This window comes from Hemiscyllium ocellatum, chromosome 1 (genome assembly GCF_020745735.1).
Source record: "Hemiscyllium ocellatum isolate sHemOce1 chromosome 1, sHemOce1.pat.X.cur, whole genome shotgun sequence".
Classification (NCBI taxonomy): Eukaryota; Metazoa; Chordata; class Chondrichthyes; order Orectolobiformes; family Hemiscylliidae; genus Hemiscyllium; species Hemiscyllium ocellatum.
In genome coordinates, this window is record NC_083401.1 from 124,434,050 (window position 1) to 124,455,897 (window position 21,848).

Here is a 21,848-nt window from a genome sequence, read left to right on the forward strand (position 1 = left end):
TATTTACTAAAAATGTATTTAAATTTACTAAAAAGTTGACAGATTGCACTGTGGCAGGTTCAGGTGTCATACATCTGGATCCATCCGATAACCATGGAAACCTTTCTTTGCTACAGCTTGTTTTTTGAACTGAATGGTTTGCTAGGCCATTTCGAGAACAGTCAAGAGTCGAGCACATTGTATGGGTCTGGAGTCATGTGCAGGGCAGAACAGGTAAGGATGAAGGGTTTCCTTCCCCGGAGTACATTAACGAACCAGATGGTTGTTACAGCAACAATGACCAAGACAGTATTATGACATGTCAAAGTCAAAAGTCATGTCAAGTTCATAAAGCCTCATAGCATCATCAAATAAAAGTAAATTATTCCATCGAAAAGGATCATGTGGTCAGAAATATCACAGCTTAACATTTGCAGTTGAAGGTACAATAGAAAACTAATAATCGAATAAAAACCTACATCTTACAATAAATCTATTTGCATCATGAAATGCTTTCATATGAAAGTTCTTTGAATTCTTAATTAACATATATGAAAGGTTTTAATCTACACTAACAAACTATTACACTCACCAATACTTTCTAATTGGAAGCTGGTATTAGAACTGTATAAAATTTAATTCTTTTGTGACTTTCAATAGCAAAGTGACTGAAGATGTCCACATGATGAGCCACCAAGTGTATCACATCTTTGCACATTTTGTTTAATACAGACAGCTTTGCTTGCAGCTTTGTAGTCTACAGTTCATTCTGAATGTTTTGCATCTGTGATCTTTCTCCTGAGCAGTTTGCTACCATTAGACTCAAAAAGAGCCTTAAAAACTGATTTAATATAGATGAAAGCCAACTGAATCCTAACTTAGAGCATAACTTGCTCCAGATTCTAGTGGCATAAGTGTCTTCCAGCTGAATTAGATTCCTTGATAGAAACTTTGAAGTGCCTAACTTTTCCGACAAGGTTAACATTGAGAGTGTCAGGATAACCTTTCATTAGAAGCTTTACACCTTCACACAGCCCTTTTATCTGAGGCCTTTAAATCAATTAAAAATGAAAAATTGTTCCAATACATTCATTTTTGATTCTCTTTTATAGAGTCAGAGTTGTACAGCACAGAAACAGACCCTGTGGTCCAACCTGTCTATGCCAAACAGATATCCTAAACTGATCTAATTCCATTTGCCAGCATTTGGGCCTATCTCTCTCGAAACTCTTCATATTCATGGACCCATCCAGATGCCTTTTAAATATATTATTGCATCTGCCTCCACCACCTTCTCTGGCAGCTTGTCCATACAGCCACCACCCTCTGTGGGAAGAAGTTGCCCTTAATATTCTTCCCCTCTCACCTTAAACCTATGCCCTCTAATCTTAGACTCCCCTACCCTGGGAAAAAGACCTTGCCTGTTCACCCTATCCATACCCCTCATGATTTTATAAACCTCCGATGCCCCAGGGAAAACAGCCCCAGCCTATTCAGACTCTCTGACAGCTCAAACCTGGCAATACCCTTATAAATCTTTTCTGAACTCTTTCCATTAAGTTAATTTATCTTATTTGTGCTACATGATGATTTTGGTTCCAAACTAGACAAGCCAAAGAGAGACAAAATCAAGGACTATCTTCAAATGAATCTTCAAAGCAGCACTATTTAATTGCACCCTAAATACTATCAAACATGATAATCTTATAACAGACCCTGACTTACCATTATATTAAGTAATGACTAAGCTATCTTCTCTGAATGTGCATGTTTATGTGCTCTCTCAGTGTCAAGCATTCCAATATGCTCCTTGCTGTATTCTTTCCAGTCTCTTCCTAACTATTCTAATTCTGCTCACGCTATGATATTTATATTCACTGTTATGCAGCTCTGGGACATCTCAGTGAGATTACTGCAGGATTCAAATGTCCTTATGCAACAGCTTCAAATACATCCAACAAAGAAATAGGGATTTCACTTAAAATTTGTCACTTAAAGAAAGCATTTAATCAGTATTAACTGCATCACCATCATTGATTTCTTTTCTTTCCCCCTTTGTGTTTTTTTATCCATACACTTCAGGTAACAGGTGGGTGTTTTTGCTTGGACTTGAATTTCATTCAAACTTTCTTTGTTTATTTCAAGAGAGAATGTGGCATAGAAATCTTTGCTCATACACTAAAGGTTTTCAGTCCATGCTGCAGGACTTTGATGGTTTTGTGGAATTGATCTAACAAATGATCCAGAGGCTCTAACATCAACACAAACTCAAACTCCTCCATTTTCTCCTGAAGGATGCCAGCTTCTCCCACTATATTAGCTGCATCACCATCATCAGTACGAGGCTGAGTAAAAGCATCAATAATTGACCATATCTTTCAGCTATTCCTGAAGTAGTCTTTGCATATGCTTTACAAATAGTGTCAGAGGGATTTTGGTACAGTGGGATCAGGACTCATTAATGAGCTGAGAACTGTTCAGTGTTTTATGCAGGCAGAGAAGGAACAGTATACTGGTTGCACAACAGCTGAAAACATTGCTGCATCTTTGAATGAAATAGAACAATATCCAGTTTGCACTTTAAATGACAGTTTTGATATCTCAAATGGACTTTTCCAATATGATCACTCTGAGGGAACTTTCTGCGTCCATGATAAGATATCAGCCACAGTCAAGACACCTCAGAGACCAACATTAACTTGGTTCAATGATTTCCTTCAGCTATTATTTCAGGTTCTGTAACATTCCCAGATGTAGTAGTCACTTTCACATCCATATTATTATCTGTCATTGTTCAAGAGGTGGATACCAGTGATTGTTGTGGGCCTGGCTGACTCTCTTCAGTGCAAAGTCTCACTTTTATTACAGTCAAATAATTGACAACTTTCAGTCATTCTTTCAGCTTCCCTTCAAGCTGCTGCTTCCTTTTTCTCTTCTGGTGTCCAGCTTCAAACATTCTCTTAATTTTTAACAGGCCCCTGTATAATACTGAGAACGAACCCAAAAGAAATTCTTTGAATTCAATCCTTTACATTTACAAGTGGAAGTGAACATGCAATATGAACATTTCAGTCATATGTCTGTTTACCTGCTGTCAAGGAGAGAAAGGAATGCCATTCATGTTTGATTAGTTTCAACAGATAAATTTATCTTTTAAAAGGAAAATGTCTTAAAATTTCAACAAAATAGTTTTATATGTACTATTGTCTTCAAAAAGCCATGTAAGACTTGTTTATTTAGTGATTGAAGAGTGTAAATTGATCATGTGACTGTCAAGATCCAGGGAAAGGGACTGCACCCTGGAGGGGTCTTGACCCATGTTGTTGTGCTTCAGTCTATTAGTGGGAGTTAGCAGGGGCCTGGGAGTCCGAATACTTTATTTGTGAAATGGAGACTGGAAGTGAATCAAAACGTTTTCATCATTTTTCATATCCAAGTTGGATTATTTTATATAATAACTTTGCAGTCACATTTTTTGTCATATCAAAATGAAAATGTCCCAATCCATTTTATTTCCAACTGATTATGTAAAGACAAAAATGTAATTTTTCTATTGAAGCCTCAAGCTGTAGCTTACTTAGCTTATGCCTAAATCTGGCACTATTTGATGATGGTTGTCATGGTCACCATAAACTAGACCAGCTTTCAATATATTAGTTGAATTTAAATTCCACAACTGTTGTTGTGGGATTTGAACCCATTTTCCCAGCCTAGACCTCTAGATTACTTGCTCAGTGGCATTACCACCACGCCATCATTGCCCCCCCTCAAGACTTGAAGACACCAGTGTTGAGATGTGCATAGCAAAACCATGAAGAAAGCAGGGATACAAAAAATTACAAGCAGTTGGCTGGTACAAACATGTCTTCATCAAGTAGCAAGAAGACATCAAAATATTCCACATGATCAGCTGATCGTGATATTTGAAGACTTCGGGACAGATCCAGTTGTGTTTCTGCACTGACACAATTTGAATCTACTTCCCATATAAATAATAATTTGCCCTTTTAGATTTCTGGCCAAAATGAACAACCTCACACCTGTTGAAGTTAAACTCCATCTGCCAGATTCTGGCCTCAACTCCAAGCCTATCAATACTCATCCGTAAATTCTTTATCTCCTCATCACAGGCTGCCTTCCCTCTTATTTTAGTATCATCTGCAAATTTTGCTATGTTACACTCTGTGCCTGCTTGTTGATCATTTATATAGATTATATATGGTTGAACTGTGAAAACTGAATACTGTGATACCCCACCAGTTATAGTTTGCCTTCCAGAGAAAAACCCACATCCCCATCCTCTGCTTTCTATCAGTCAGCTAATCCTCTGCCCAAGCCAATACTCCACCCTTAAAACCCTGGGATCTCACCTTCTGGATTAGTCTTATTTACAACACTTTGTCAAATGCTTCACAAATACATCTGCAATAAATATTTTAGTCTCATTAATAATCATCATGAATTACTGGACTGATGTTCAAAAGAACTATCTGTTTCACTAATGTCCTTTAGGGAAGGAAATCTACCATTCTTACCTGGTCCGACTTACATCTGATGACTATGTGACTGAATTTTAACTGCCTCTGAAATGCCCTAGCTAGTCACTTTTGCTGCAGAAATTAAACACTTTGGGTAGGCCAGCACCATGCTCATTACACCAGCCCATGATCAAGGGCCATTAGGAATGAGCTTTGACAGCAATTAGCACACCTCAAGAATAAATTTTAAAAAGGACAGGTTCATTTATATTTTCTTCTTTAATCTCTGTGTCAGCGGTTAAATAAAAAGAATCTCTGTGAAAAGTTATGTGTACGTTTTCACTCAATGTGGGAAGTGTAGAAATCATAAATAATTCCTACAAGTTCACTTTAAAATGCAGTAATTCCTTAACTTATAAGCTGAACAAGCTGAATGCATAGATTTATTCTGCAATATGATAGTATAACGCAAAATAACTTCATTTCAATGAGTAGCAATAGATAGGGAGGGAGATGGTGAAGTTTTCAAATTATAGATACTGCCCACCATGGACTATTCCACTCTCCCTCAGATTGCTGGAAACATATTACCACCAATTTTGAGATGACAAATGATGATTGATTTCTTAAAATATTACAATATCTTATTTCAGTTAAAGATTTTGTCAACTTTAGCACCATGTTTGGACACGATTGAACATGCATTACAGGGACAGAGAATTCAATAAGGATACATCAGTCTTGGAATCTCTTGTGATGGAGTGTCAGTGTCCTTATCTCTGGACCAAAAGGCCCAGGCTCCACTTTCTCCTGAGGTTTGATAAATCTCTCTAGACAGGATTATTTAACAATATTGAAACTGCCCTTAAGGGAGGTGAAAGGCAAATTCATCAGAATTTGAACTTAAAAGAGTGAAATTTTAAGATTTGCATGAAATAGACTTGATCTTCCTTGAATATAAAATTAGAGGGAGATTTAGTTGAGGTGTTTCCAAGGATTAAAGAATTTGGTAGATAAACTATTTCCTCTAGTGGAAAAGTCCAGAAGAAAGTGTATTGGCCTTAAATTTAGAGCAATGTCACTCAGAATGACAGCAGTTCTTTACACAAAATGATAGAAATATGCAATGTTCTCCCTAAAATAAAGCTAGTGCTTCCAAGTAAACCTGTTGGACCATAACCTGATGTTGTATGATTTTTAACTCAAAAATCTAGGTCACTTGAAAAATTGAAACTGAGATTGACAGATTTTCAGTAGAAAATGTTGTTAATGGCTATGGAACTAAGGAAGGTGAATGGAGTTTAGATATGGATCAGCCATGATTTAATTCATTGGTGGAATGGTTCAAGGGGCTAAATGATCTATTCCTGTGCCCATGGTTCAGACCTAGAAATTTTCTGTAAATCTTTAAAAGGCTTTGAGCACACTGGGAACTTCTGCCAAAGTTAGAGGTCACCCAGAATTAAAAAGATAAAACAGAACAGGACAAACACAAAGGGTTGTAGGTGAAGGCACGAGTGTGTAGAAAAGTGATTGCTTTCTTTGTCTTTCAATAGAGAGACTGAGGAGCTAGACACTAAAATAAAATACGGAACGTCAAAGATTCCTGTATTATAACCTAAGCCATATATAGGTGAATGTAAGGCTCAAAGACTGATCTGGGAGAAGTGGGTTCAGGCTCACAGAACACTAGCACCAATAATGGGGAATGTTGGTGGGGGGATGCTGTTGGGACAATCTACATCTGAAATGTGCTGGGGGCAGCTTTCTTGCAAGCTGCATGTCGAGGGAGGTAGAGATGGTTCAAAACTAAATAATGAGGGCAAGGGATCAAGTTTGGAAAGATGTGATACACCAAAGCATAGAGACAAGGGAAGAGAGAAAACGAGTAAAATGGGAAAAGACTGTCAGAGAACATCAGGAAGGGGACAGAGAGAAAAGAAAAACCTTGCAATACATCATCAATCAGGACTAGATATTTCTATATTTCTGAAGGTATTTTTAAAAAGGGAAAAGTAAGCAACGTGAATGTTGTCCTCTAAAGAGTGAGAATAGGAGTTAATTGTAAATAATAAGGAAATGGCAGGTGAAATGAACAAAATATTTTGTTTCTGCCTAATGACAGAGGAGACAAAAAAAATTCCTGTAATATCAGGAGGTAGAAGCGATAAAGGCATTTCACAAATTTACAAGGACCAGAGAAGTATTACTGAGCAAGCTAATGGAACTCTGAAATTTTGGAACGTTAAGGGATGATCCGATCCAAGTCTTGAAGATATTAACAGGAAAGGACAAGGTAGATAAAGATAAACTATTATCACTGGTTAGAGATTCTTTGACAAGTCTTTGAGTCCAGATATATTGCATCTTCAGGTCTTAAAATAGGTTGTGAATGTGGTAGTAGATGCATTGGTGTCAATTTCCTAAAATCCCATAGATTCAGGGAAGGTTCCATTGAATTGGAAAGTTGCAAATATAACTTCTTTACTCAAGAAGGGTAGGAGGAAGAAATAGAAACTCTAGGCCAGTGAATTTGTTGACTGTCTTGGGAAGGTGTTTGAATCGATCATTAAAGAGACTATAGCTGCACACTTAGAATAACAAAGTAATAAGGAAGAGCCAGCATAATATTATCAAAGGAAAATCATGTTTAACCAATTTATTGGAGCTCTTTGAAGGAGTAAAATGTGCTGTGGATAACAGGGAGCAGTGCTGTACTTTGATTTCCAAAAGGTATTTGTTAAGTGTCTACTTCAATGCCAGAAGTATCCGAAATAAGGAAGGTGAGCTTGCAGCATGGATAGGTATCTGGGACTTCGATGTTGTAGCCATTTCGGAAACATGGATAGAACAGGGTGAGGAATGGATGTTATAGGTTCCAGGGTTTAGATCTTTCATTAAGAACAGGCAAGGTGGTAAAAGAGGGGGAGGCGTGGCCTTGTTAGTCAAGGACAGTATAACGGTAGCTGAAAGAACTTTTGATGAGGACTCATCTACTGAGGTAGTGTGGGCTGAGGTTAGAAACAGGAAAGAAGAGGTCACACTGCTTGGAGTTTTTTATAGGCCTCCGCAGAGTTCCAGGGAGGTGGAAGAGAGGGTGGGTAGGAGTGAAAGGAACAGGGTGATCATTATGGGGGACTTTAACTTCCCCAACATTGACTGGAAATGCTATAATTCTAGTATGTTGGATGGATCAGTTTTTGTCCAATGTGTACAGGAGGGTTTCCTGACACAGTACGTCAAAGGGCCGACAAGAGGGGAGGCCACATTGGATCTGGTGCTTGGAAATGAACCAGCCCTTGGCCTGGATATTGAGTCGTCACTGTTTACAGGTTTAGTGGCAGAGGACTGGAGGATTGGAAATGTTGTGCCCTTGTTCAAGAAGGGCAGAAGAGATGACCCATGTAATTATAGTCCAGTGAGCTTTACTTCTGTTGTAGGAAATGTTTTGGAAAGGAGTATAAGAGATAAGATTTATAATCATCTAGCAAGCAACAATTTGATTTCAGATAGTCAACACGGTTTCGTTAAGAACAGGTCGTGTCTCACAAACCTCATTGAGTTTTTTGAGCAGGTGACCAAGCATGTGGATAAGGGTAGGGCAGTTGACATGGTGTAGATGGACTTCAGGAAAGTCTTTGATAAGGTTCCACATGGTAGGCTCTTGGAGAAAATGCAGAGGCATGGAATTGAGGGTGATTTAGCAGTTTGGATTAAAAACTGGCTTTCTGAAAGAAGGCAGCGAGTGGTGGTTGATGGAAAATATTCAGCCTGGAGTCCAGTTACTAGTGGTGTGCCACAAGGATCTGTTTTGGGACCACTGATGTATGTCATTTTTACAAATGAGTTGAACACAGGCATAGGTGGATGGATTAGTAAGTATGCAGATAACACTAAAGTCGGTGGAGTACTGGACAGTTTGGAAGAATGTTACAGGTTGCAGGGGGACTTGGATAAACTGCAGAAGTGGGCTGAGAGGTGGCAAATGGAGTTCAATGCAACTAACTGTGAGGTGATGCACTTTGGGAAGAATAACAGGAAGGCAGAGTACTTGGTCAACGGAGAGATTCTTAGTAGTGTGGATGTGCAGAGGGATCTTGGAGTCCATGTACATAGATCCCTGAAAGTTGCCACCCAAGTGGATAGTACTGTTAAGAAGGCATACGGTGTTAGGTTTCATTCATTGAGGGATTGAGTTCCGGGGCCGCAATATCATGCTGCAACTAAACAAAATGCTGGTGCAGCCACACTTGGAATATTGTGTACAGTTCTGGTCCTCATATTTCGGGAAGGATGTGGAAACATTGGAAAAGATGCAGAGGAGATTTACCAGGATGTTGCCTGGTCTGGAGGGAAAGTCTTATGAGGAAAGGCTGAGAGACTTGGGTCTGTTCTCTTTGCAAAGAAGAAGGCTAAGGGGAATTTGATAGAGACATACAAGATGATCAGAGGATTAGGTAGGGTGGACAGTGAAAGTCTTTTTCCTAGGATGATGATATCAGCTTGTACAAGGGGGGCATAACTACAAATTGAGGGGTGATAGATTTAAGACAGATGTCAGAGGCAGGTTCTTTACACAAAGAGTGGTGAGGGTGTGGAATGCGATACCTGCTAAAGTAGTCAACTCAACCACTTTAGGGAGATTTAAACAATCCTTAGATAAGCACATGGACGATTTTGAGATCGTGTAGGGGGACAACCTGAGAATAGTTCACAGGTCGGCGCAACATCGAGGGCCGAAGGGCTTGTTCTGCGCTGCATTGTTTTATCTTCTATAGCAAAAGTTATTGCAGAAATTAAAAACTCATGATATAAGAAATGATACCAGCATGGATAGACAATTACCAGTTGATCAAAACAGAAATAAATGGATCTTTGTCTGTCTGGCAAGATGTAATGCATGAATCCCTGATTGTAGGGGCTCACTGGGGTTGTAAATTTCACAATTCACATCAATGATTTATGTAACAAGATCTCAGGCTGCAGGCTGAGGGAGGAATGAGGTTCTGCTGAAACAAAGGGGTTCATTGGCAAAAGGGCTGATGGAAGACAGACAAAGGATTCCTCAATCAAATGAAAACCACTGCCTTCATTCCATGTAAGTAGCTCCTTGTTTATGTTTGATTTCCCATCATAAATGTAATCGCCTCATTGCAGTGGAATTGATATTAATTTGGTTCAAACTACGTCTGGCGGTGGTTAAGATGTACATTTTAAATTTATAAGTTACGACATACCAAAGGATGGGTGGGGTATTTACTCCCTTTTTTTATGTAAAAGAATTTCTTTTATTCATATTGATATTCTATGGGGTGTTTATTCTTTTTAGCTTGTGCTTGCGATGCGGCTCTAGCTGGGAGAAGTGAAGGTGGTTGAGATGATTAGATGCCTATTTATGGGCAGTTCAGGATGGGTAATTGCCCACACAGATGTCACACGAGGATTGATTTTTTTCTCACCCCTGCGGTAGCCCTGGATCTGGTGGCATCCTGTACGATTGGTAATATTGCCATCTCTGATCATGCTCCAGTGTACCTCATGGTTAAAATTAAGGATGCTACAGTGGATTCAAGGTACTGGCAAATGGACCCCTTTATTCTCATGGACAGCAAGTTTGTGGAGTATTTCTCTAGGGAATTTTGGGCATTCCTAGACATCAACATAGGCTCGGTTGATAGTTCATCTGTTCTCTGGGAAACTGCCAAAGCTCATGCCAGAGGGTTAGTTATTTCATACTCCACAAGTAGGAAGCGGCAGAAGGGTGAGCAGCAACATCTCCTTGAAGCACAGTTGAAGGCAGCTGAGAAGGCCTATTTTGACAGACCCTCGTTGGTCAAACCACAGAGGATTACAGCGCTGCAGCCTGCACAAAATTCCGTGCTCACGCACATGGCAAAGAAGGAGCTGGCTTTTGCAAAGCAAAGGTTATAACGAGCATGGTGACAAGCCAGGCAAATACGTAGCATACCTTGCCAGGAAAAGAAGTGGCCCACAAACCAATACAGTGGTTAGGGAAGGGTCTGGGAACCTAACAAGTGATTCTAAAAAGATTAATGTGGCATTCCAGAGACTCTACTCTAGGTTCATATCAGTCTGAGAATTGTGAGGAGGGGCAGGCCAAAATGGAATCCTTTTTTAGAGATCTGAAGCTCCCAGGTGTGACTCCCAAACAACAGTCCTTTTTCAATGCCCCATTATCAGAGCAAGAAGTGCAGGAAGCTGTAAGGCAGCTTCAGAGTGGAAAGGCACCCGGTCCTGATGGACTTCCCAATGAATTCTATAAGGAATTTATACGTATACTGTCAGACCCGATGCTGAATATGTTTAATGATTCATACAGTCATGATTGTCTCCCAGTATCTCTGAGAGAGGCCAATATTTCACTTATCCTTAAAAAAGGGAAGGATCCGGAAGACTGTGCTTCATACAGGCCCATCTCGCTCTTAAATGTGGACTTTAAGATCCTCTCTAAGGCTCTTGTGTTAAGGCTGGAGACTGTGTTACCCTCTATTATTAAAGAGGATCAGATGGGCTTTATAAAGGGTCGCTGATCCTCCAATAATTTCAGGAGGCTGCTTAACATAATTCAAGCATGCCAACAGCAGTCAATACAGGGATTGGTGATTTCTTTAGATGCAGAGAAGGCATTTGACCGAGTTGAGTGGCCGTACCTTTTCTAAACTCTAGACCGGTTTGGTCTGGGCCAAGGTTTCATAAGATGGGTAAAGATTCTTTACAGTGTACCTCTCGTGGTGATCATTACCAACGGGGTACAATCAAGCAATTTTAATATTTCTAGGGGCAGCCGGCAGGGCTGTCTCCTTTCACCATTACCTTTTATGTTGGTGATTGAACCGTTGGCAGAGGCCATTCGTGGGGATCTCAATATATTAGCTCCAGAAGTGGAGTCAAAATTACATAAGATCTCGCTGCATGCAGATGATGTTCTAATTTTCTTGACAAATCCAGCAGTCTCAATGCCTTGCCTGATACAATGCATTCACGCGTTTGGCGCCTTTTCAGGGTATAAGATTAATTTTGCTAAATCAGAGGCCATGCCTATGGGTGGTCTTACGAAAGAGTGGTCACAGGGGGGGTTTTATATATTTGGGTATATTCATTACTCCAATTCTGGATTGGCTGTTCAAAGCCAATTTTACTCAATTATTTGAAAAAATTAAACAAGATCTCCAAAGATGGGAGGCACTTCCAGTCTCATGGTTGGGTCAGATAGCGCTTATTAAGATGAATATACTCCCTCATTTGCTATACCCTATACGGATGCTCCCCCTGATTTTCAACAAACAGACACTCAGGCGACTGAACAGTTGGCTCAGCTCCTTTATCTGGCACCGTAAACGGCCCTCATTAAATTAGCCAAACTGCAGTTGCCTCACAGATTGGGGGAAGTAGACCTTCCGGACATTAAAAATTACCAATTAAGCTCGCTCTTGACCTATGTAAGTGATTGGGTTTGTGGGGACCCTCTTTCAATATGGCTAGATATCGAAGTCTCCCAGGCAAGGTGCCCCCTTACCAGTTTGTTCTTTTTGGACAAGGTGAGGACAGTTAGGGAATATTGCCATAACCCAATAGTCATCAATACTCTTAAAGCATGGAGGGCAGTTCGGCAGAAGGAAGATAATATTGGCAAAACATCTTTGTTTACACCTTTAGTGGGTATGCGAGTTTTCAACCAGGTATGATAGATTCAGGATTTAAATGTTGGGCAACAAGAGGTATATCTTGCATGGGTGATTTATTTGAGGGAGATGTAATGATGTCCTTCGATCAGTTAGTATGGAAGTACGAGTTACCTAATAGAGACCTCTCGTTTTTTCAAGTTAGGGATTTTATTCAAAAAAAGACCACACTTTTGACTGATCCCTACAAATCTGACATAGAAAAAGGGGTACTAAGGGCTAAGAGTACACTCTCTGTCAGTACTTTATATTACCAATTGGGGGGTGCCGCCTCAGATGAGTCTGATTGACTGCAAGATGTGGGAAAGAGAGCTGGGTGTTGAAGTTTCTTCAGAGGCATGGGAGGATCTTTGGTCTTGTGACAGGCTTCAAACATATTGGAGCGCTGTGGTGGGTGCAATGGAGAGGAGTTTAGGTGTAGGGGTGGAGAAGGACCCTATTTCGTTCCTTTTGGGCCTAACCATTGTATTTCCTGCAGACTCGCATAAGGTAAAACTTTTCAATATTCTTACATTCTGTGCAAGGAAGAATATCTTGCTAGGTTGGATATCAGAAAATCCCCTAGGCCTGTCGGGTTGGCAGAAGATTGTTATGGAGCATATTCCCCTGGATTTTCTCACAAATATGGTACACCACAAAACTGAGAATTTTTACAAGACATGGCAACCCTTTTTGAAATACCTGGGCACAGATGTATCTGCCACACTAACAAGGGCTTTTATATAGCCGTAACGATTGTGTTTCATGAGTCCAATATTCAGGGAGGAGGAACTGTGAATGTATGAGTGTTTTGTTTGGCTGGGCTGAGTTATTATTATTTATTTGTTTGTTGTTAGGTATTTATTTAGTTAGTTAAATAGCAAGTTTAGGTTTTTTTTAATTTTATACTTCTCTATATATGTTGATACATTTGTATGGGGGGGTGGGTTGGGGAATTTTTTTATTATTTGGGTTTAGTTTTGTACTGTTTTGAATTGCATTGTTTCGTATTTGTTGTAATATTTAAAAATCTATTTTTTCTTAATAAAAATATATTATATATACATATATCGAGGGTATAGTCTTAAATTTAGAATTTGTTCTTTTGTGACAGAGACAAGGAAAAATCTTTTCTCTCAAAGGATTCTATGACTTTGGAACTCTCCATCTTAGAAGGTCATAGAGGCGAGATTATTGACTAATGGAATTTTTTTTAGGGATAGTTGATTGTTGCTAGACAGGTGTATTTGAAACATAAACATAGTCATGATCCTATGGAATAGCTGGGCAGACTCAAAGGGCTATATGGTTTCCTTCTACTTCCATTTTATATGCTCGTAAAAGGAATTACTTATACAACAGATATAGGTTGAATTTAATCATCCTCATCCATGTTTAAATTATTTAATGGTCTTATCTTTCTTCTACTCTTCCAGATTCACAACATTCAAACACCTCGGGCTCGTTCCTCTACATTTAATGAAGCCTCCCAACCCCTGGATCTCCCCATCACTCTGCTATTAGTCAGGAGACTTCTTGGTGGACTTAAAATAGCAAATGACATCAGGGTGTCTTTTTGAAGTGGGGAGGTCACCAGTTCTTTTGAAATCAGGTTCGGTCTTCAAAGCCCTTTCAACAGCTGCAATCTTGCCATGAAGGGACAATTGAGCTTTCACCATTGGAGAGTTGCTGAAAAATGTAAAGGTATTTCATCTCTGAAGACCTAATTATTTTCTTCAGGTTGTACCTCCCCCATATACCAGTAAGCTACAAGTTATTGTGACAGCACAAAACTTTGCAAACTTCCCGTTGTAATGTTTGTAAGTTGGTCATAGTTACCTGCCAAAAGAAGGATACCAAGGTGAGATATTCATTTACCTGGTGCTGCTTTGCTGGACTGTATGCCCATTGCCAGGCATTTCCTGCATCGCTGGCACTGCATTCCATCAAGCAAAAGGCAGCATTGGATTTTTCTCCCATATGTGCTGGAAGGCTGTGCATCAATGCTAACTTGGTATCACACCGTCCGATAGCATGAGGTCATTGCCAGGTAAATAAATTTGGATTCTGCAGGTCTAGGCACTGCATTTGTACAGAATTCTAAAAGCAACAGGCCCAAAGATGTAAGATCAGCCTGCACCGACATTCTGTACAGAACAAGGCACGCAACTTGCAAGTAGGGTTATTTTTAAGAAATATTATCTACTCTTGCGAAGAGTCTAGATTGTTTTTGGAAGTGCTGCGGTGATTTCTGGAATCTGCTAAAACATGCCACTGCATCTTGACAGGGAGAGCTTTAACTTGGTCACCTACACATAGGAGAAAGTGAGGACTGCAGGTGCTGGAGATCAGAGCTGAAAATGTGTTGCTGGAAAAGCGCAGCAGGTCAGGCAGCATCCAAGGAACAGGAGATTCGACGTTTCGGGCATAAGCCCTTCTTCAGGAAGGGCTTATGCCTGAAACGTCGAATCTCCTGTTCCTTGGATGCTGCCTGACCTGCTGCGCTTTTCCAGCAACACATTTTCAGCCACCTACACATACAATAGCTGCTATATGTATGGGCGTATCTGGGTCTGCAGCACATTAGGAAGAAGGAGCACAGACAACGGAAATACTATATGTGGCCACTGACAACTTGGAGTCGAGACTCCCCATTCTTCTTGTTAGTAACAATAGGCTGTCTAGCAGACCATCCATTACACCCAGCACCTTGTTGTCCATGCTCATTTAGACCAATCTCATATGGGAAAACTTCAAGGTCCTTATCTGTCTCTCTTGCAGCAAACATGATCTGTCTCTTTGCCTTCCAATAAGCTGGCAAATGAAGACAAGTCATTCCTGTAAATGGAATCTGGAAAGTAGGTAGAGGAGGTCAGAGTTCTGAAAAGAGAATCCTGTTTAACAGGTCAATAATTGTGAATGGAATGAGCTAACATTTTATTTAATTCAAACTTATTGTGTGGTTGATCAAGGAGGGGACCTTTATTAAAGTTCAGTGGGGTTCATCAATTTTACTGCTTTCTATACTGGTGTTAAAGATTCGAAAAAGAGCCAGATAGTTGATTTATTAACAGGCATTACTTTATCTAAGAGTTACCATTTCGGGCTTATGTTTGTTCCCTGGACCCAGCTTATTACTTCATCCTGAAGTTAGCAGAGATACAGAGACATAGAGATCACATTGTGGCAACAAATAACAACAAGGGAAGTACCAACAACACTTCAGAGATCAATTTTGTGTTGAAAGTTAGCATAGTTAGTGGTGGCTGTTCATTGGGCATTCTGAGCCAATGATAATTACAGTAAATATACTGGTTGGCACAGATCATTATTAATTTACCTGTTAAATTTATGACAAATGAATTCAGTCTTTTATGGTTTCAGTCTGGTTGAGTGATTGTGTTCTCAACTTTCAAAATGAAGAAGGTCACATGGTAGGTCAGATTATATTGCTGAAGTTGAACGAGAAGGGTTCTTTATTGAACCTTTGGTATTAGGATGTTTGCTAACTATCCAGCATTGCAGCCTTTGCTTGCCATGGGATACAAGATCTGCTCATTGGTGCAATCAATGACACAGACCAAAACAGGACCTGACATAAAGGTGGCTGATATTATTGGGAGGTTGAATCAGAGTGAGGGTGTAGACAGGATAGGCAAGGATCATGACAAATGCGGGCTCACATCTCAGCATGGCAGGAGCCTTTCAGAGATGTTAGGTCTCAGGGCTCATTTAAATATTGATTGCCAAGTTCTTGTCTGAAACCACGTGAACCATTAATGGTGAGGTGGAATGGGATTTTGTATGAGAGAATGCCATTGGTGGGGACCGAACAGAACAACAGGTCTTAACATAAGAGCTAGGAATAGGAATAGGCCATTGGATTTCCCCAAGCCTGCCTCACTATTTAACAAGATCACAGCTGATCTGCCCTAGGCCTCACCTCCTCTTGTGTGTCAGCTCAATATAGCCATCAGCTCCCTGACTTTAACAATGAGTCAGAACCAGGTGCAATCAGGCTGGTCGGCCAAGGCAAGGGAGGCCCAAGCTTTTCTTTTGCAGCACAGAAAAGCATTGCTGCTTTACAGGGAAATCTTGGAATCTTTTTTTTGAAAAGTACATGCTTATATAATACTCTAATATAGTGTGGCAGAAGAGCTGTCACTGCTCCCCTTTCTAGCTTTTTTCGGCAGACAGATTTAGGTCCCTACAACATTATCAGAATGCAGTTTGTAGTGTTACAGAAAGACACTGCTGGCTTAGCCTCCCCTCAACATCTTCAAATCAGAGCCAAACAACATAGTAGTGTCACAAAAAAAAACTGTTGGACAGAGGAAATGCAAGTTGTTGAAACTAGGTGATTGACACTTTCAAAACTTCAATAGGACGTCTGATAAGGTTCCACACGGTAGGCTATTGCACAAAGTACGGAGTTTCGGGATTGAAGGTGATTTAGTGGTTTGGATCAGAAATTTGCTAGCTGAAAGAAGGCCTGTATTCCTGATGAAGGGCTTTTGCCTGAAACGTCGATTTTCCTGCTCCTTGGATGCTGCCTGAACTGCACCACTCTAATCGAGACCCTAGCTGAGAGAAGACAGACTGTGGTGGTTGCTAAGAAATGTTCATCCTGGTGCTCAGTTACCAGTGGTGTGCTACAAGGATCTGTGTTGGGGCCACTGCTGTTTGTCATTTTTATAAATGATCTGGAGGTGGACATAGTAAATTTGCGGATGACACTAAGGTAGGCAGAGTTGTGGATGGTGCCGAAGGATGTTGTGGGTTTCAGAGGAACATAGGTAAGATGCAGAACTGGATGAGAAGTATAGTTTAATGGAGTTTAATGCGGAAAAGTGAGAGGTAGTTCAGTTCGGAAGAAGTAATAGGAATGCAGAATACTGGGCTAATGGCAGTGTAGATGAACAGAGAGATCTCGGTGTCCTGGTGCATAAATCCCTGCAAGTTGCCACTCAGGTTGATAGGGTTGTTAAGAAGGCATGTGGTGTGTTGGCATTTATTGGAAGGGGGATTGAGTTTTGGAGCCAAGTGGTCATGCTTCAGCTGTACAAGGTACTGGTGCGGCCACACCCAGAGTATTGCACACAGTTCTGGTCACCACATTATGGGAAAGATATGGTAGCTTTGGGTTCAGAGGAGATTTACTAGGATGTTGCTTGGTATGGAAGGAAGGTCTTACAATGGAAAGCTGAGGGAACTGAGGCTGTTTTCGTTGGAGAGAAGAAGGTTGAGAAGTGACTTAATCAAGATGTATAAGGTAATCAGAGGGTTATATAGGGTGGACAGTGAGAGCCTTTATCCTCGGATGGTGATGGCTAACACGAGGGGATATAGCTTTAAATTGAGGGTTAATAGATTTAGGACAGATAGTTTCTGTATTCAGAGAGTAGTAGGGGGGTGGAGCAACCTGCCTCCAACACTAGTAGTCTCGCTGATGTTAAGAGCATTTAAATGGGCATTGGGCATACATAAGGATAATAATGGAATGGTGGAGGGTGGATGGGCATCAGATTGATTTCACAGGTCATTGCAACATTGAAGGCCGAAGGGCCTGTACGGCGCTGCAACATTCTATGTTCTAAAACTAAGACTTGTAGATTTTTCATAAATGGTATGAAAGATTAGAGCAGCAAGGTGAACCAGTGGAGTTCAGATATAGATTGGCCATTACCTAACTGAATGATAGAACAAGCTCAAGAATTTCAATGTCTTGTTCCTGTTACTGTGTGCTTTGCAATATATGCTGAGCCTCGACTCCTCTATTGTGCGTGGAAATGCTTGACCCATGATCCAGACTAAAATGGCAGTCAAAATCCTAGGGGCTGGATTTTCAATCCAGGGTTGGAAATTCAATGCCCAGGCGAGTCCAGTTTTCAATGCTTGATTATATAAGCTTCACTGATCTGACTCTATTTTGATATGCACTGGGCCTGATTTGGTCAGAGAAGAACTGAGTGTCCAATTAGTGGGATTGAGCACTGCTGGGAAACAGGAACTGAATTTCAAATCAGCCATAACTGACGTTTTTCTGTCAGTGCCTTGCAGAATGAAGCAAACAGGAAAACAAAGAGCCATTGTGATGGTTGAAGGAAATGTCCAAGCACCCCCGATCAGGTACTTAACCTGACTTTGTGTTATGTCAGGACCACAATGCGACTTTCCCTTTGCTCCCCTGTGTTTTCAAATCAGCTATCATAACATTTTTTTTTAAATCCCCGCTGCATTTCTGACAAGCTGTGCATGAACATACTCTTGCCTGTTTGCTCTTCTCATTTTATTTTCCTTTTGGTCTTGTTCAGCAAGTTAGCAAGCTCTTTAATGAGTTTTAACAGCAACTTAATTAGAGGTGTTGGCTCGACCCAACTTCCCAATTTTACTCTGAAACTGGAGGCACATCACAAAGGTATTGGAAGATTGAATAGCATTCAAGAGAACTATTTTCATAGAGCCTGCACCCAACCTTGCCCCACGAGCAACTGAAAATCCAGTCTCAATGTGGGCACTCAGCAGCAAGCCCTTTTCAAAATAGTATCAACTTGATTATCCGGGTTAACAGTATGACTGCCAACACCATTTGAGGCTGCTACGTTACATCTAGGTGATACAAGGTAAAATCAATATCCAAACAGATGCCAGCTTTACCTGCTTCACATTGACCTTTAGTATTACCTGCTCTTGGCTCCGTTAAATCCTTTCCGAGACTCCTTTACTCCATGTGCTGTTCCTCCTTCATGAAAATAATAGACACGGGTATGGCCAGAGGAAGTGCTGTATCTACCCCTGAGAAGCACTGACTACAGGATGACTTAAACCAGCTGGTGTTAGTGGTCTGAGAGAAACATTGGCCCAAGATCTTCCTGTCTCCAGATAGTCAGAGACTGGACAAACACCGAAAGATGACTCAATGTTGTAATTGCCTGCCGTGTCTGGAATCCAGCGATAAAATTCCAAACGTGCTGGGATTTATTTACCTTCATAGTTAACCAGAAAAAGTTATAGGGATGAGAACGTGCACTGGCTCCTGGCTTGTTACAAAAAACAATTCCTCATTGCTCACACTGATCTATTTCCTGAAAACCCAACCCATCTCATCCATCAACACCCCAAGCCTGCAAAACCTAACCATCTCACCCCCTTCCTGATAACTAATGTTCCAAATCCCCAACTCCCACTGGACAAAGACACCCAACTTCCCCATCTGACCGTGCCATTCGTAACTTACTTCCACTCTTCAGACACCCATCTCCCCAGCCAACTCCTGACAACAGAGGTCTCCATCCCGACCACTCCAAGCCTACCCCTGACAAACAGCCACTTACCCTATCAGAAATCAAACCTTACCTCTGACACTCAACCATGCCCAAATCATGACCCACCCTACCCTCTCATCCATTTATCTGCCACCTGTGCACCCTCCCCTCACTTGTCACCTTATTTCCGCAGCCACATGCTATCTGTCCTCCTCACCCATATGACAATCTATGCATATACCCATCCATCTTCCACCCAACACCTTGCCCACTCATCTACCATGCTATCTACTCATCCAACCGGCATCCTACTTTCTAATCCAATTACCTTACACATGTCCTTCCTGTTCATAGCTCATCAAAGATTGTCTTTCAAACTCCAGAATACAGCAGTTACTGTGGTAGAAATGGGGTGTAGTTTGGTCTCCAGCAGCACTGATCCTGCACTCTTAATGGGTACATCATGCATTTCTGAAGAGGCCGGAATTGGACATTGGGCCAGGAAACCAGAGCAGCAGGGCAGGGTAGGGTGAAAGGAGCAGAGAGGTAGACTGATTGGGCTTTCCAAAGTGAAGTTCACTCAGTTGGCTGAGTAGCTGGTTTGCAATGCAGAATAACACCAGCAGTGTGGGTTCATTTCCTGCACTGGCTGAGGTTACCTCCTTCTCAATCTCTCCCTTCACCTGAGGCATGGTGACCCTCAGATTAAACCATCACTCGTCACCTGTAATAAGAGAGCAGTCCAATGGTTCTGGTATTGGCAACTTTCCATTTATCTGCCAAGAAGTAGCAACGGAAAAGAAAATACACGTGTCTGGATGCAGTATGCCAAAAAGAAAGCTTTAGAAATGTTTCTCATCTACAGAAATCACTATTCAAAGTGTTCTGAACCCATCTACCTCTGAAACCTTTCACCTCCACCTTTATTAGCTGCTCTGGCATCTACAGTACTTCCTGCAGTTTTTGCTAATGCAGGCACAGGAAAATTCAGCCTGAGTAACTCGTCACCAGCTTAAAGCATCAATTATACACTCGACATGGGGGTTTTAATTTGACATTAAGAAGTGTGGCTAGCCAGCTTTTCTCGAACAAATTACTTACATGCACCAGAAAAACCCAACCCTCAATATAAAACAGCTTGTCTCCTCACATCAGTTGTCTCATTGATTCATGGGGATGTACAGCACGGAAACAGACCCTCGGTCCAACCCGTCCATGCCGACCAGATATCCCAACCCAATCTAGTCTCACCTACCAGCACCTGGTCCATTTCCCTCCAAACCCTTCCCATTCATATACACATCCAAATGCCTTTTAAATGTTGCAATTGTACCAGCCTCCACCACTTCCTCTGGCAGCTCATTCCATACGTACCACCTTCTGAGTGAAAAAGTTGCCCCTTAGGTCTCTTTTATATCTTTTCCCTCTCACCCTAAACCTGTGCCCTCTAGTTCTGGACTCCCCCACCCCAGGGAAAATACTTTGCCTATTTATCCTATCCATGCCCCTCATGATTTTATAAACCACTATAAGGTCACCCCTTAGCCTCCAACACTCCAGGGAAAACAGCCCTAGCCTATTCAACCTCTCCCTATAGCTCAAATCCTCCAACCCTGGGCCAATTCAGCACAATTTTCTCAACTGCTAGCCTCATTAAGCTAACCACAGGTTCTCACTCTGACATGTGGAAATGGGATGACTTGGCAGAAGGACCACGGGAAGCTCAAAAACACAAAACCTGGATTTTGTTATGAAGGTGACAAACAATGGAAATGACATCTTCCTGAATAATATGTTCAATGCCACCCCTTCACACCTAAAAAGCTAAGGAAGTTCACCCTACTGTACCTTTGGAATGTTCAAAGTGGAATTAAAATATATCAGTTGTCAAGTTTTATCATTTTTGACTGAAACAGTAGTGTTCCTGTCAGACTGCATGGAGACAACTGAGTTGCCAAGTCCTCTAAACTCGCAACATAACAAGGAAAATCGTCCAACAAAAACAGCCTTACTTGCATTATCAAGTCAAATTTACAGATTTAGTAATTTTGCAGACAATCAAGAAAGGCAGAATGAAACTTGTATGATTAGTGGTTTTTTTGTAATAAGAAATTCAATACTTTCAATCAGTTTGGAGCTTGGTTAGCTGGCTAGAATCTGATACAGAATGATACCAATGATCGGTTCAGTCCCTGTACCCGTGGTAATAATTTATGGTAGATTGCTGCTTCATTTAATGCCACAGTTGTGGAGTCAAGTAAGTAAAACTGACCAATTGTCTCTCTTTACTTTATTGGCTCACCTACAGTCCATAAAAGTTACAGCAAATTAGTTTTAATCATTATCAATGTTACTCACTTTCTCCTAATTCCTGTGCTTTTTTATTTCCTTGATTTTACTTCTTTTTGCATTTCATAACACTTGGACTTTGATTAATTTCAAAC